This window comes from Hyaena hyaena, unplaced genomic scaffold (genome assembly GCF_003009895.1).
Source record: "Hyaena hyaena isolate Hyena2069 unplaced genomic scaffold, ASM300989v1 scaffold_1063, whole genome shotgun sequence".
Classification (NCBI taxonomy): domain Eukaryota; kingdom Metazoa; phylum Chordata; class Mammalia; order Carnivora; family Hyaenidae; genus Hyaena; species Hyaena hyaena.
The window spans coordinates 243,587-257,381 of NW_024081688.1; the positions used below are offsets into that span (position 1 = coordinate 243,587).

A 13,795-nucleotide genomic window follows, 5' to 3' on the forward strand; every position below is an offset into this window, starting at 1 on the left:
AAGGATAACATTGACAGCAAGAGGAAACAGAAGAGGAGAGGAGCAAAACAGATCTGTGGTTGATGAGCCTGGCTTTGAAATTCAAAACATTAAATTCTGGTTGGTACTGAAGATGTCAGGAAGCACCTGGAGACAAAAAGGTAAGAGGATAATTTAATCTAGCATTCATTCAGTTGCTTGTTGAGGACAATGAGTTCACTGAGTCACAGGGAAGTGCCTGTGGTCATTTTGTGATGGGAATGATACCAGAATGAACACTGAAATCTGCCCAAGCAGTTAGAAATCTATGAGAAATGGGTCAGTCCACTTTGATTAGTTCTGGATTAGCTTTTTACTTCTGACTAGCCTGACACTTTACGTGAAGTGCGTACTGAAAATAGTCATTGGAGAAAATGAATAAAAGAAGGCATAAAAATGAATGCTTTAAAAAAATTTGGAGATACTCCTTCCGGTAAAATTATGACTCAGGGCACAGTGTGTGTACATGGGAAGAGTCTGTTTGTAGCCTGTCATGGAGTCAGGAAAGTCCTGACCCCAATTCCATTTGGAAACCATCAAAGTAGGGACAACAAAAGGAAAGTGAAGGTTTGTTTAGCCAGAGAGTGGATAGTAGTGAAATTGAATAGGGATGCATTCTTTTTAGTGAAGTTCCTAGACCTGACTGGAAGCAGTATGAGCAAATGTTCCATTCTGACTACCTTTCCAAACCACTTGCCTTGTTTATAAGGCCTGTTTAAGACAACAGACCCACTCCATCTAAATCTCTTCAGGTGGCAAGGGGAAGAGCTGCTTGGCCATTATTCACTTAAATTTCTAGCAGGGTTAGAAAGTTGTCCTCAGTATTTTTTCCCAACTGAAGAAAATTATTTTGAACTAATTTTAGAATTAAGGAAGAGTTGCAAAGATAGTACTGAGTGTCCATATATAGATACTCACCTACTTTCCCCTAATTTTAATATCTTATCTAAACATAGTACAATTATGAGTACTATTATTACTGTAGAAATACAGATTTTTAAATTCAGATTTGACTTATTTCAATGAAAGCAATTATTGCACCATTTGCAGGGAGCCAATTTTTATTACAGTCAGCATCAAGAGCTCATTGAACACACAGATATTTTCAAATGACAATTCAGACATTTCAGCTCTTAAAGTTCTGGTTGCAGATAAGTGGGACGGAGAGAGGAGATGGAAGGCCTTGTCTTTATCACAGGAAATGAAGCTTTAATGGAGTTCTGAGAACAGAGAGCTGGTTGAGAGAGGCAGCTGGAAAGGGGCAGAGCTGGGACGCTGAAGGAGGCAGGCACAGGGAGTGATGGTGAAGATGGGCTTCTGTGGCAAGACAGCTTGGCTTCCTTGTCTCACTCACATCCCCATCTGAAAGGGTGAAAGTACCAGTAGGTCAATTATGTGGTGGGTTATTGTGAGAAGAGACAAACTACCTGATAGATAGAGAGATAATGGTTGTGGAGCTCTTTACAGTTTACAAACTTTTTTCACAAAATGAGTAACGGGTATCCAGAATCTGAGTTTGACTAACCACAAATTAGTCTTAGAGCCATGAGGAGCCTTAGAGAGGATCTTGCCCAACCCAATAGTCAGAGAAAAGGTACTTGGGCCCAGACCTTCTTCTGCTGGGTCACAGCTGAGGGAAGGGCAGCCCAGTTTCTGCTTTCCCATCCCATTTTTGTACTACTCAATATTTTCACTTAAATCTACAGAATACCCAACTTGGGTAGTAAAACTCACATCTGAGAAAACAGAAGTGATATGCCTTGTTCTTGACAATCTTTTTAATTAGCATCATAAGGTTGGTGCAGAGAATTGGAGACTTTACATCAAGGTCATCTAAAGCAGAACAGGCCACAGAGAAGAGGAAATTCTGTTTTGAGTTAATAAGGAAGAGTTAGGAAATTGCTGGCTTGGGAATGTGGAATTTAACTCTTTTACATTACTCCATGGTCCTGTGCTCAGAGAAGCTGATATGCAGCATTTTCTAAACCCCTGAACTTCCATGGGAAACTTTCATGTCTAATGACTTTCAGGTCACTCATTTTTTTTTTCATGTTCTTTAAATAAGTATCTTTATGTTTTAAAAATATCCTAAAGTACTTGAGTTTCATTTGTAAAGTGAGTTATCAAATGTATTGTCTATTTTTGTAAATAGACAATTGTTTTACTGAATGAAAGTAAGATTTTCCTACAAATGAAAAAACACTGAGGTTTCCTAAAATGAAATGAAACAAGGTCTCCCTCTGGTCTGGCCTTCATGAAGCATGCATAGGAACTTCTTTCTCTCAAAAGTGATAACATAGGCTTTGTAGAAACATCTCTCACAGTATTTGCCTGTGATACAAGGAGAAGCTTGGAGCCTTTCAAGGAATTTCAACTAGTTTCTATTGAGTCCCTAACAACACATCTCCCAAACTTCTCTGCTCCCCATCTGGGAACACAAATTGTGAAGGAGATATGTACCTGTGCTTGGAGGGAAGAAGAGAAGTAGATACGGGGCCCTTTATGCCTAAAGCCACTGAGGTGATTAGATGTCAACAATCTCAGTGACTGATGTTTAGCCAGTAGATGACTTTTCACTCTAAGGGTTTAATTGGAGAAAGTACTGCATATAAAGGCAGATTAGAAGGTTTTCATTGAACCATAATTTTTTTTAAATGTTTATTTTTAGGAAAGAGAGAAAGAGGATCTGAAGCAGGCTCTGTGCTCACAGCAGGAAGCCCAATGGGGCTTGAACTCATGAACCAAAAGATCATGACCTGGGCTGAATTCAGATGCTTAACTGAGCCACCCAGGCACCCCTGAACCATAATGTTTTTAAGCAGACTCTTCACACAAGTAGGAGAGAGTCCTTTGGGTTGACTTGAGGGTCCTAGCCTGAGCTGTCACCCTTGCCAGAAGCTACTTCCATGTTCTGTCAATGGGGCAGATTTGAACTGCTAATTGAGCAGACACTGCTTACAAAAAGAAACTTTTTAATATAGTATATATTTGAAAAGTGAAAAAAGAATAATATCTTAGCAAATTCCCTCCTTTCCTTAAAAAAGGGGGGGGAATGGAGATGAGGTGAAGAAAGGGAAAAAAACAATTGTCCCCATTCATGGTTCTTGTCAGCATAGCTGATCAGATTGTTTAATTTCAGAATTGTTAGAGGATGTGGTGGTATTCTTCAGGACATCTCATTTTCCTACTTTCTTTCCAGGCACCCTCCACTAACATCTTGCTCATTACCATGTGTGCTTAATAAGATAAGCCTTCATCTCAGAGGCAAGGGCTGGCTCCCTACCTGTGGTTGATTTTCTCTTCCACGAGATGTTTTGCTGTTCTTGTTCCCACCCATGGATGCCCCACTCAGTTCCCAGAGAGGCCAGTTTTGTACCAAAAAGCAAGCTCTAGGCAATGTAGTGGTTGGAGGAAAGATTTAGAGTCACCCTAGTCTTCATAAAATTTATGTCAGAGCCTGGATGGAGTCATTTGGTTTCATCAACATTTGAGCTTAAGGCTTGGCCATGGAATTTAATAAAACAATGTAAGATTCTTTCATAGAGAGATATAAAGTAGAAGGAAACTCTTTTAAGGTAATACATATGTGGAAATAGTATAGTTGTTCAAAGCCAACACTGGAGAACGAAGTAATTTTGTTTTGGATTCAAATGAGGTAAAAATCTAAACGAGTGGGATTCAGTTCCTTTGTGCTTCATAAATTGGTTCTGAGGGTATTTCTAAAAATTAAACAACAAAAACAAAAACAAAACGTTCAGGCAGCAGAGGTGTTGTCTCTCCCGGCTGTATAATTTATCTGCATAAACTTATCACTGATATATTGTTGTTGAAGCAGAGCTTAAATCCCAGGCCATTTTGCATCCCTGAATATGAGCAAGAGTTTTAAAAGTAAGGCCATTTTTTTTTTCTTACAGGTGCAATTCATCATCACACCTACCAAAACTAACTTCTAACAATTGCCCATATTTAAGATTCCTCTGATTATCCCTAAAATGTTTTTGTACACTTGATTTACCAACTATTATATTGAAATAACACGTTACAAATTACACTGAAGGCAGAATTTGTTTGGATGTAGGAGCTCAGATGTGGGTTTGAAACTATTTATTCAATGTAAATACCAGCCTATCCAAAAACAGTTCCTTTTCTTAGGGAAGGACCTCAAATTTCCAGGGAAATCACAGTGCTCTGGAGCAAAAAGTTGATCAGAAGAGCTATTTCTAGAGAGCGGTAGAAGAAACTATCTTTCATTCTTGAGGTTACACACTGATGGATTCATCCTGACCAGAGAGCTCTAATGTGAAGGGATTTGCACTTCACATTTGCACTAATGTGAGACTCAGTGCACCTTGGTTGTAGCTCATCTCTTTCGCAAGTTGGTTTTGGGATCGTAAGAAGACACTACCTTATTTTAGCCTCAGCTTTCTACTTGGTAAAATCCACGTGTAAATATTGTTTCTGCTCATTTGGCAGGGGGTAAAAAATCTTGTTCATGAAGGTTCTTAGAAAAGCAGTGTGCTATACCTATAAGAGGCAATGCTGTGAACAGAAATGATGGTTAAATATAGGCACACTTGTACAGGCATGTGCTCATGAGCTGGCCTTTTAGCATATTAGTGTGCATGATGATATCTATATTTTGTTATTCCCACAGAGGAATAATTAGTTAGTTATATAATGACAAATAGACTTCACATGACTGGTGTTTGTGAAGTGTAACAGTATTTCTTCTGTAAATCTTGGGAGATACAGTATAAAATAAAGTGCCATCAGGAGATGAAGTTGACTTGTGGAATTTTCTCCTAAAAATTATAGGACACTAATCAATTAAACGACCAAGTTTGAACATATTTTCTAAAAGTAAACTTTTACGTAACTATCTCTTTTGCTTTTGTCCTTTAGCCTCTGTGCACTTCTCATTTCCTCCCTCTCAGGCCACTCTGAGTGTTCTCTGCACACCTCTCTTCAGAGATCTGCCGCTTAGACAGGGTGTACCTCAGAATTTTTCCTGTACCTATCTTCCAATTTATTCCATAGCATCAATTACCATCTACTTCTTTTTTAAAGTTTATTTATTTATTTTGAGAGAGATAGAGAGAGAGAGAGAGAGAGAGAGAGAGAGAAAGAGCATGCAAGTGGGATAGGGACAGGGAGAGATGGGAGAGAGAATCCCAAGCGGGCTCTGCGCTTTTAGTGGAGATGTGGGGCTTGTACTCATAAACCGTGAGATCATAACCTGAGCTGAAATCATGAGCTGGATGATCAGCCGGCTGAACTACCCAGATGACCCTGACTGTGACTTCTTGTTCCGAGGGCCATGGGAGTCCAGAATGGTTCATCCAATTTCTTCAAAACCTAAGAGGATTGGAGAAGATAATGAAACTCATCTAGAACTTCTATCAACCTACTTTTCATGGGTTAAATGTTTCCCTCCTTTTTTGTGATCATAGATTTGCCAAAGGCAGGCAACCAGAAGGCCAAAAACAGACCTTTTGTTACTTGATGCTTACTTATGCTTCTCCTTACACAGATTGGGGCCATATGTCAAGTTCTGCACTCCTTGAGACCAGAGCTAAATGTGATTCATCTCTGAAACCTCATGGAGCTTGAGAATTACCAACCTAATGGGGTGACAGCTCTTCAGTTGTGACATTTGACAGACGAATTTGTGTTTTTGCTCTGTGAGTTTGTTACTTTAAAAAGGATCCTCATTCAGCAATATTTGTTGTCACATGACCAGTGTTATATCAGACAGTACAGGCTATAGTTAAGTGCACAAGCTCCGGAGACAGGCTCTTTGAGTTCAATACCTAGACTGTTCTTAGTTATGTGGGTTTGCATATTATTGTACCTCTTTGTATTTCAGTTTCCTCTTGTGTACAATGGGGATAATAGTATACATCTGAAAAGGCTGTTCTAAGAATAAATGCTAATACATGTAAATAAATGCTAATACATGTTCTACATGTTAGAACAATGTCTAACAAATAGTAAGGACTCAATGTTATCAAAGTACTGAGGGATGTGACATGCCCTAGAGAATGTGGTACATGTACAGAATCTACAACATGCAGATCTTAAACCCTAAGCTGCGTTGTTCAGACCTTAACGTACCTCAGAATCACCAGAGAGTTAGGTAAAAATACAGATGCCTGGGTCCCCTGCCTCAAAGCCCCTGATTGATCCCAATGCAACCAAAGTTTGAGAACTACTTCATCAACAAAACTGGATTATTCCCCTTCATGAAATAAAAACTTTGAAAAGCAGGTAACCAAGGCACTTCTTTCCCCCTAAATTCTTTTAATCAGTGTAAGCTAATGGAGGAGTATTTAGTGATGAGGGCTGACTTCCAACAGGGATTGCAGTGCTGTTGTGAGCATCATCATTTGTGTGTCATTAACAGATGGCAAAGTATTCTTAAAAACAGTGGCATTTTTTCAAAGGTTCTGATTAGGAACCTGCAGTTTCAAAACCCATTTGTCATTGAATATATCACTGTGATTAATATATCACCCATTTGCTTATACATAATGGTTTTTGTGTTGTGATTTGGTACTGTCAAACATAGTTTAATAAACCTTTAAAAATCGTATATATTAGTTTCCTCTTCAAAAGAATCTCTTCTGATAAGGATATGTTTTAAGTTCTTTATCAAGTGATTGACAGGACTGAATTGGGATGGGGGAAGGGCTCACACAGCCTTGAGTAGCTTTCCTTTTCCTGTCTGGTTAGGATCCCAAGCATTCTTAGGGGTGGTAAAGCCCTCAGCTTGCTATGTTCAGGAACTCAGTCTGATCACAGAATTATCTTCCTTTTAAAAAGTGGTCATATATTTTATTATGTTTTCCTCCTAATATTTATGCAGTCTCTTCTCCTTCCATCAATCTTGTCAGGTTCTGTCTCCATTCCCTTTTACATTTTCTCAGAGAACCAACTTTCAGCCTTGCTGTTTGATCGTCTCCACTGTATCTTTGTTTTGTACTTCTTTCATTTCTGCTTATTATTTCCTTCATTTTCTTAAACTTTTGAGTTTGAGGCTTACTTCATGTTCAATCTCTCTGCCCTTGAAGTATTTCTTTAGCTGCAGTTCACATTTTGATGGGAAAATTTTCATTATTGTTTAGTTCTCAATTTTTCTAATTTTTGTGATGGTTTTTTTTTTTTTGAATGTTTTATTTATTTCTAGGAGAGAGAGAGAGACAGCGTGAGCACGGGAGGGTCAGAGAGAGAGGGAGTCACAGACTGAAATAGGCTCCAGGCTCTGAGCTGGCAGTCAGCAAAGAGTCCGATGCGGGGCTCGAACCCACGAACCGCGACATGATGACCTAAGCGAAAGTCGGACGCTTAACCGACTAAGCCACCCAGGCGCCCCAGATGGTTTCTTTTTTTGACCAAGGTATTCTTCAGTGATCTGTTCTAGAACTTCCAAACATATACGGGGTTTAAAGTTATCTTCTTGTTACTGATTTCTAAGAGAATTGTATTGTAGTCAGAGAACTTGATAGTGATTCCTTATTATTTCTTGAGCCTTGCTTTGGGGCCAGTATATGGTGAGTCCTCTAATGACTGTAGGATTCTATAAATTTCAGCTAGATTGTTTTCTAATTATGCTTTTTATTTTTTCTTCAAATTTGATAATTATTTTGCATGCTTAATCCATTTGTATATGAAAAATGTGTTTAAAATCTGCTAATACAATTGTGGGTTGTAAATTCCAGTGATTTTAAAATTACACAGTGAGGTTATGTTGTGAAGTGTAACTAAGTTTAGAATTATTTTTATCTTCCTGGCAAATTGTTGCTTTTATCACTATATATATAATAGCAAATTTTATTCTTAAATAGATTTTGCTTTAAAGTATGCTTTATTTGATATCAGACTAGCACTACTAGTTTTCTTTTCATAAGTATTTTCTTGACATACTATTTTTAAGCCTAGTATTCTTTTTTTTTTTTAAATTTTTTTAATGTTTTATTTATTTCTAGGAGAGAGAGACAGACAGCGTGAGCAGGGGAGGGTCAGAGAGAGAGGGAGTCACAGACTGAAACAGGCTCCAGGCTCTGAGCTGGCAGTCAGCACAGAGCCCGACGCGGGGCTCGAACCCACCAACCGCGAGATCATGACCTAAGCGAAAGTCGGACGCTTAACCGACTAAGCCACCCAGGCGCCCCTAAGCCTAGTATTCTTTTGGTTTTAATATTTAGGAGTTTTTTATTTTAAGGCCCAGAAGTAACACATTTTAAAATAACATATAGATAGATTTTTTTGTTATAAAGATCTATTTTATTGAAAAAGTTTTGACATTGTGTTAATTTAAAAATATTTTTACCTTCTTAATTTGCACTTTCTGTTTACTCTTTTTATGCTTCAATCTCCCCATATTAGTTACTTCTATTGGTTTAGTTTTTTAAAAAAATCATCATCAGCATTTGAATTTCTATTCTATATCTTTACTTAAATTATTTTAATGTTTATTTTTTGAGAGAGAGAGAGAGAGAGAGAGAGAGAATCTGGAGAAGGATCGAGTCTCTGAACTGTCAGCACAGAGCCTGACATGGGGCTCCAGCCCACAAACCATGAGATTATAACCTGAGCCAAAGTCAGATGCTTAACTGACTGAGCCACCCAGATGGTCCATATATCTTTACTTAAAAAAAAAAAAAATCAAAACACAACTTTTTTATTGCAAAATAATTTAAGACTTACAAAAAACAGCTTCAAAAATAGTATAGTATTCTGTATTCATTCTCTTCACCTAGCTTCCCCTAATATTAATATCTCACATAGACATAGTACAATAGCCACAACCAGCAAATTAACATTGATGCAATATATTATTAACTGATCTACAGATTTTATTCAAACTTCACCAACTGCCTCACTGATACCATTTTCTCTGTTTCAGGATCCAATCCAGGATCACATATTGCATTTAACTACCACATCTCCAATTTCAGACAGGGCCTCATTCTTTCTTTGTCTTCCATGACTTGACACTTCTGAAGGGCATTAGGTATTCTATAGAATGTCTCTTAGTTGTGCTTGTTTAATGTGTCTTTGTGGTTAAATTTAAGTTGTGAGCATCACTTCTTTGCTATTTTTGCCAAAAGTGTATTAGTGCTGCCTGTTGGCAAACTGGAAGCATCCAAAGCCAATGTGGTTTTCCTCTAGTCGTTATGCTTTTCACATCCTGTTTTTCTATCTCATACCCCCTAATTCACAGATAAGAGAATACTCAGATCCAGGCAACATACTAAACTTCAAGAAGTAGTCCTGGGCCATAATAGCCAACAGGCCAAAGGAAAGACCCCTTTAACAGTTGCTGGTTATAGCTGAATGTGAGAACTCTTGGGAACTGGTCTGGAAAACATGTAATTTGAGACTATGTCTAATACTACTTAGGAGGAACAGTACTTTATTTATTCCTTTTAAAGTCTCCAGATTTCAGTGATGTGGTTCCTTCTGGACATTAAGTAAAGTCATATTCTAAATCGTTATTTTAAGAATCTAGTAATTTTAAGAAAAAAATTTCATTTAATGAGAGCTAAGGGGTAAATCAGGGATGCTCCTTTGTAGCAGTCTTACCAGAATTTATTTTGAAGCAGAAAACATTTGGCTTTGCTGAATTTCTGATTGAATCTTAAAAATAATGCAGACAAGTCATATGGGGAAATAGACCCACAAAATAAAGACAATGATTCTCCTAAGTGCCTCAAGTTTGAGCAAGTCAAACAGAAATCAAGCTTGGGATCTCTAATCTCTGGTTTGCAGTCCAACACTTGCACATATTCACTTTTAGCCAAGCTGACAGTCTAATGCTTAATACCAAACACTGTACTTGTGTATCATGACATACATTCCTTTGAGTATTAAAATACAAACTGATCAGTTATTGATTGTATAAATACTTGGAAAAGTGATCATATTATGAGGTTTCCTTTATTCAGCATATTTACTGAACAACCACTAGCAATACTTATTTTTAAAATTCCATTATTATTGCTCCTCTACCTCTGCAAGCACCTAAAAATTTAGAACACTTTGTGTGTCTCTAAATCCAACCTCCCTTATTATATAGATAAGTAAACAGCTGCATTGAAAGGTAAAGTGACTTTCCCAGTGTTGTGCAGATTTGATGACAGAGCTGAGGGGGAAACCAGCTCAAAACCTTTTGATTTCATTTTCTCTATTGCTTATGGATTTTCTATTTCATTGATTTGTGCTCTTCATTACTCCATTCTACTTGTTTGGGGTTTAATTTGATCTTCTTTTAAAAAAGATTTAATGTTTATTTAGTTTTGAGAGAGAGAGAGAAAAAGAGAGAGGGAGCGCACAAGTAGGGAAAAGGCAGAGGGGGGAGACATAGAATCTTAAGCAGGCTCCAGGCTTTGGGTTGTCAGCAAAGAGCTTGATGTGGGTCTCGAACTCATGAAGCCATGAGATTGTTACCTGATGTTGGACGCTTAACTGACTGAGCCACCCAGGCACCCCTAATATACTCTTCTTAAATTTCTTAATGTGGAAAATTAGATCACTGGTTTATATCGTTTTCTTATCTAACATAAGCATTTAAAGTTTGTAATTCCTCTCTAAGCACCCTTCAAATTTGGATGATATATGTTTTATTCAGCTAATTTACTTTTCATTTAGTCTGAACTATTTTCTAAATTCTCTGGTGATTTACTCTTTGACTCATGGGTTATTTATGTTTTAACTTCCCAATATTTAGGGTTTTCTAGACATTTTGTTATTATTGATTCCTAATTTGATTCCACTGTGATCAGAGGGCTCAGTCTGTATGATTTGAATATTTTTATTTTTTTGAGATATGGCACAGCATATGGTCTATACTGGTGAATGTCCTATGCAACTTAAAAACACGTGCAGTTGTGGGTGTAGTGTTTTATAATTATCAACTAGGTCAAGGTAGTATTCCAAAGAATCCATGTCTCTGCTGATTTTTCTAGTTGCTATAGCAATTGCTGTGGAGTTTAAAACTCTGCAAATATGAGAATAATGAAATAACCTATCTTTCCTTTTAATCTTATCTGGCTTCATTGCTGTTTTTTTCCCTTGAAGTTGTACCTCTTAATTCTCTTCACCTATTTCACCCATTGTATCTACTGCTTCATTACATATTAATGCTCTACATGCTGTTTTATTAGGCCATGTATGTCATTCTATTTTATGATTATGAAAAATTCTTCCTTATCACTTACTTTTGTATTAAAATCTACTTTATCTCATATTAACATAGCTATTCCAGTCTTCTTTATGTTTTCCATTTGCATGGTATATTCTTTCCCATAATTACTCTTAACGTATCTGTTGCTTTTACATATAAAGTGCATCTCTCGTATACAGCATATAGCTGGGTAAAGCTTTTAAAAATCTATTCTGATAACTCTGCCTTTTAATTGAAATGTTTAGTCTATTAATATATATTAAACTATTGCTGTTGTTTTTTTGGTATACCATTCTATTGTTTGTTTTCTATTTGTTCTATTTTCCGTTCTTCCTGTCATATTTTTTAAAATATTATTTTAATAATATTTAAGTTATTTGAAAATTCAGTTACAATTTTCTCTTCGAATTCTGTTACACTTCTCTACATTATTTAGTGATTGTTCTGGGAATTAAAATATATAACCTTAACTTTTCCCAGTCCGCTTGCAGTTATATATTACTCCTTGTTAAATGCAATAATCTTGCTAACATGTACGTCCATTTCCCCCTTTTTATTTTACATCTATATATGCTATAAGCCAGGATAATGCTGTAAATTTTGGTCCAAAGCATTTAAGCTTCCTCCATGTCTTTTCATAGTTTGATGTGTATGTTTTAAGCACTGAATGCTTTTCTCAATGAATATACCATAGTTAATTTATCTATTTACCTATCGAAAGGCATCTTGGTTGCTTCCAAGTGTTGGCAATTAAAAATAGTTGTTGTATCTAAAAAGTTATTACCAAACCCAAGGTCATGTAGATTTTCACCTATATTACCAGTAATTTTATAGTTATGTATTTCATATTTAGGTCTGTGATCCAGTTTTGAGTTAATTTTTGTAAAATGTGTAAGGTCTTTGCCTAAATTCCTTAGTTTCCATGTGCTGTCCAGTCGTCCTAGCACCATCTGGTGAAAAGATTTTCTTCTCTCCATTGTATTACTTTGCTCCCTGTCAAAGATTAGTTGACTATATTCGTATGGCTCTATTTCTGCACTATGTATTCTGTTCCATTGATCTATCTGTGTGTTCTTTTGGTGATACCAGTTTTGGTTTCTGTGGCTTTACAGTGACATCTTATATGGCATATTATCATGTCATTTATAAAGAGTTAAAAGACAATGACTTTTGAAAATTATAATCACATATCAACAACACATAAGACAGCAACAATAAATCTTTAATATAATCAATCCTTAAAATTATTTTATTTTATTTTAATGTTTATTTATTTATTTCTAGGAGAGAGAGAGAGAGAGACAGCGTGAGCAGGGGAGGGTCAGAGAGAGAGGGAGTCACAGACTGAAACAGGCTCCAGGCTCTGAGCTGGCTGTCAGCACAAAGCCCGACGCGGGCCCGAACCCACGAACTGCGAGATCATGACCTAAGTGAAAGTCGGACGCTTAACCGACAAAGCCACCCAGGCGCCCCATCAATCTTTAAAAATTTTTAAAAATTTTAAAAGATTTTAAAATAAAATCTTTTAAAAATACAAATATTTTTAAACAATAGTGTTTAAAATTTTTCCAAATGTCGGAGAGAGGGCAAGATGGCGGAGAAGTAAGGAGCTCCGTACTGCACTCGCGCCCATACATCACACAGAAAAGATCTGAAGCCATTGGAAACCTTACAAAACCTGAGAGAATGGGAGAAAAAAGACGCAGAATCCACTGAGAGAGCCTTCTAACGTGAGTGCGAACCGGGAAAGATAAAATCGGGCCGGGATTGGAGACTCGAGGGTGGGAGGCGATCCCCCTCTACCCTCTATGGGGAGTGAGAGGAGAAAAGGAGAGAGTCCGAAACAGAAAAACCTCCGCTCGGTGCATAGAAAGACTGTACTTGCCAAATACCTGCACACCAGGTCCCCTAGCGCCAAGTGGTCCTGGGGTGGGGGGGCGCTGAGCACACAAACTGCTTCTTTGTGCCGCTCCTGGAGGTTGGATTTCAGAGCAGCGGCGCGCCTGCCGCCATTGTAGCTCCCGGGCGGCTGGGGCCCCTGAAAGAGCAGCGCAGACACCGGACGTCCGCGCTCCTGGCTGGCTGGAACTCGAGAGGGAAGGCAAAGAGCTAAAAACTTGGAAATTTGCCTGTGAGTTCGTGTTTCGGGTGATGAGCCATAGAGGGACCCGGTTTTCTTCACTCCAAAGGGCTCGGGCTCAGAGCACCTGGCAGGCAAGCCCCCGCGCATGCGCTCCAACCGGACCCAGAGAAGGAAGCAGCGATTCTGACTCCGCCCCCACAGCTCCGCAGGGAGCCTGGAATTGCCTGAGGGGGTTGCCTGGGAAGCTGTGTCTAAGGCAATTAAAGCGGGGCGCACGGACGGGGATTTGGAGATTGGAACTGGCCTGGGTTGAAGAGTGCAACCAACTTCGGCTGCGTCCCCGGAACAGGGAGTTGACACGCCCAAAAAAGCGAGTTGCAGCGTGGGGTTCAAGAAGGGATTGGAGCACCCTCACTCTCCTCCCCACAACTGCCGAGGCAGAGCTCCCGCCTGAGGCACTGGATCACGCCACGCCCATCCCTGCCTGAGAGGTGCCCTCCTCCCTTTTT

The 13,795-nt window shown here is 38.3% G+C and overlaps 1 protein-coding gene across 1 annotated transcript in view; it reads right to left on the bottom strand.

Moving 5' to 3' along the window:
* Positions 1-1,206: 1,206 nt before the first annotated feature.
* The window catches only part of EXOC2 (exocyst complex component 2), a 317,437-nt gene continuing 304,848 nt past the window's right edge, over positions 1,207-13,795 (bottom strand). Inside the window, exon 29 of the mRNA XM_039222094.1 lies at positions 1,207-1,380. The gene's annotated coding sequence lies outside the window, so the exon portion shown is untranslated. The remainder of the gene's footprint in view (positions 1,381-13,795) is intronic.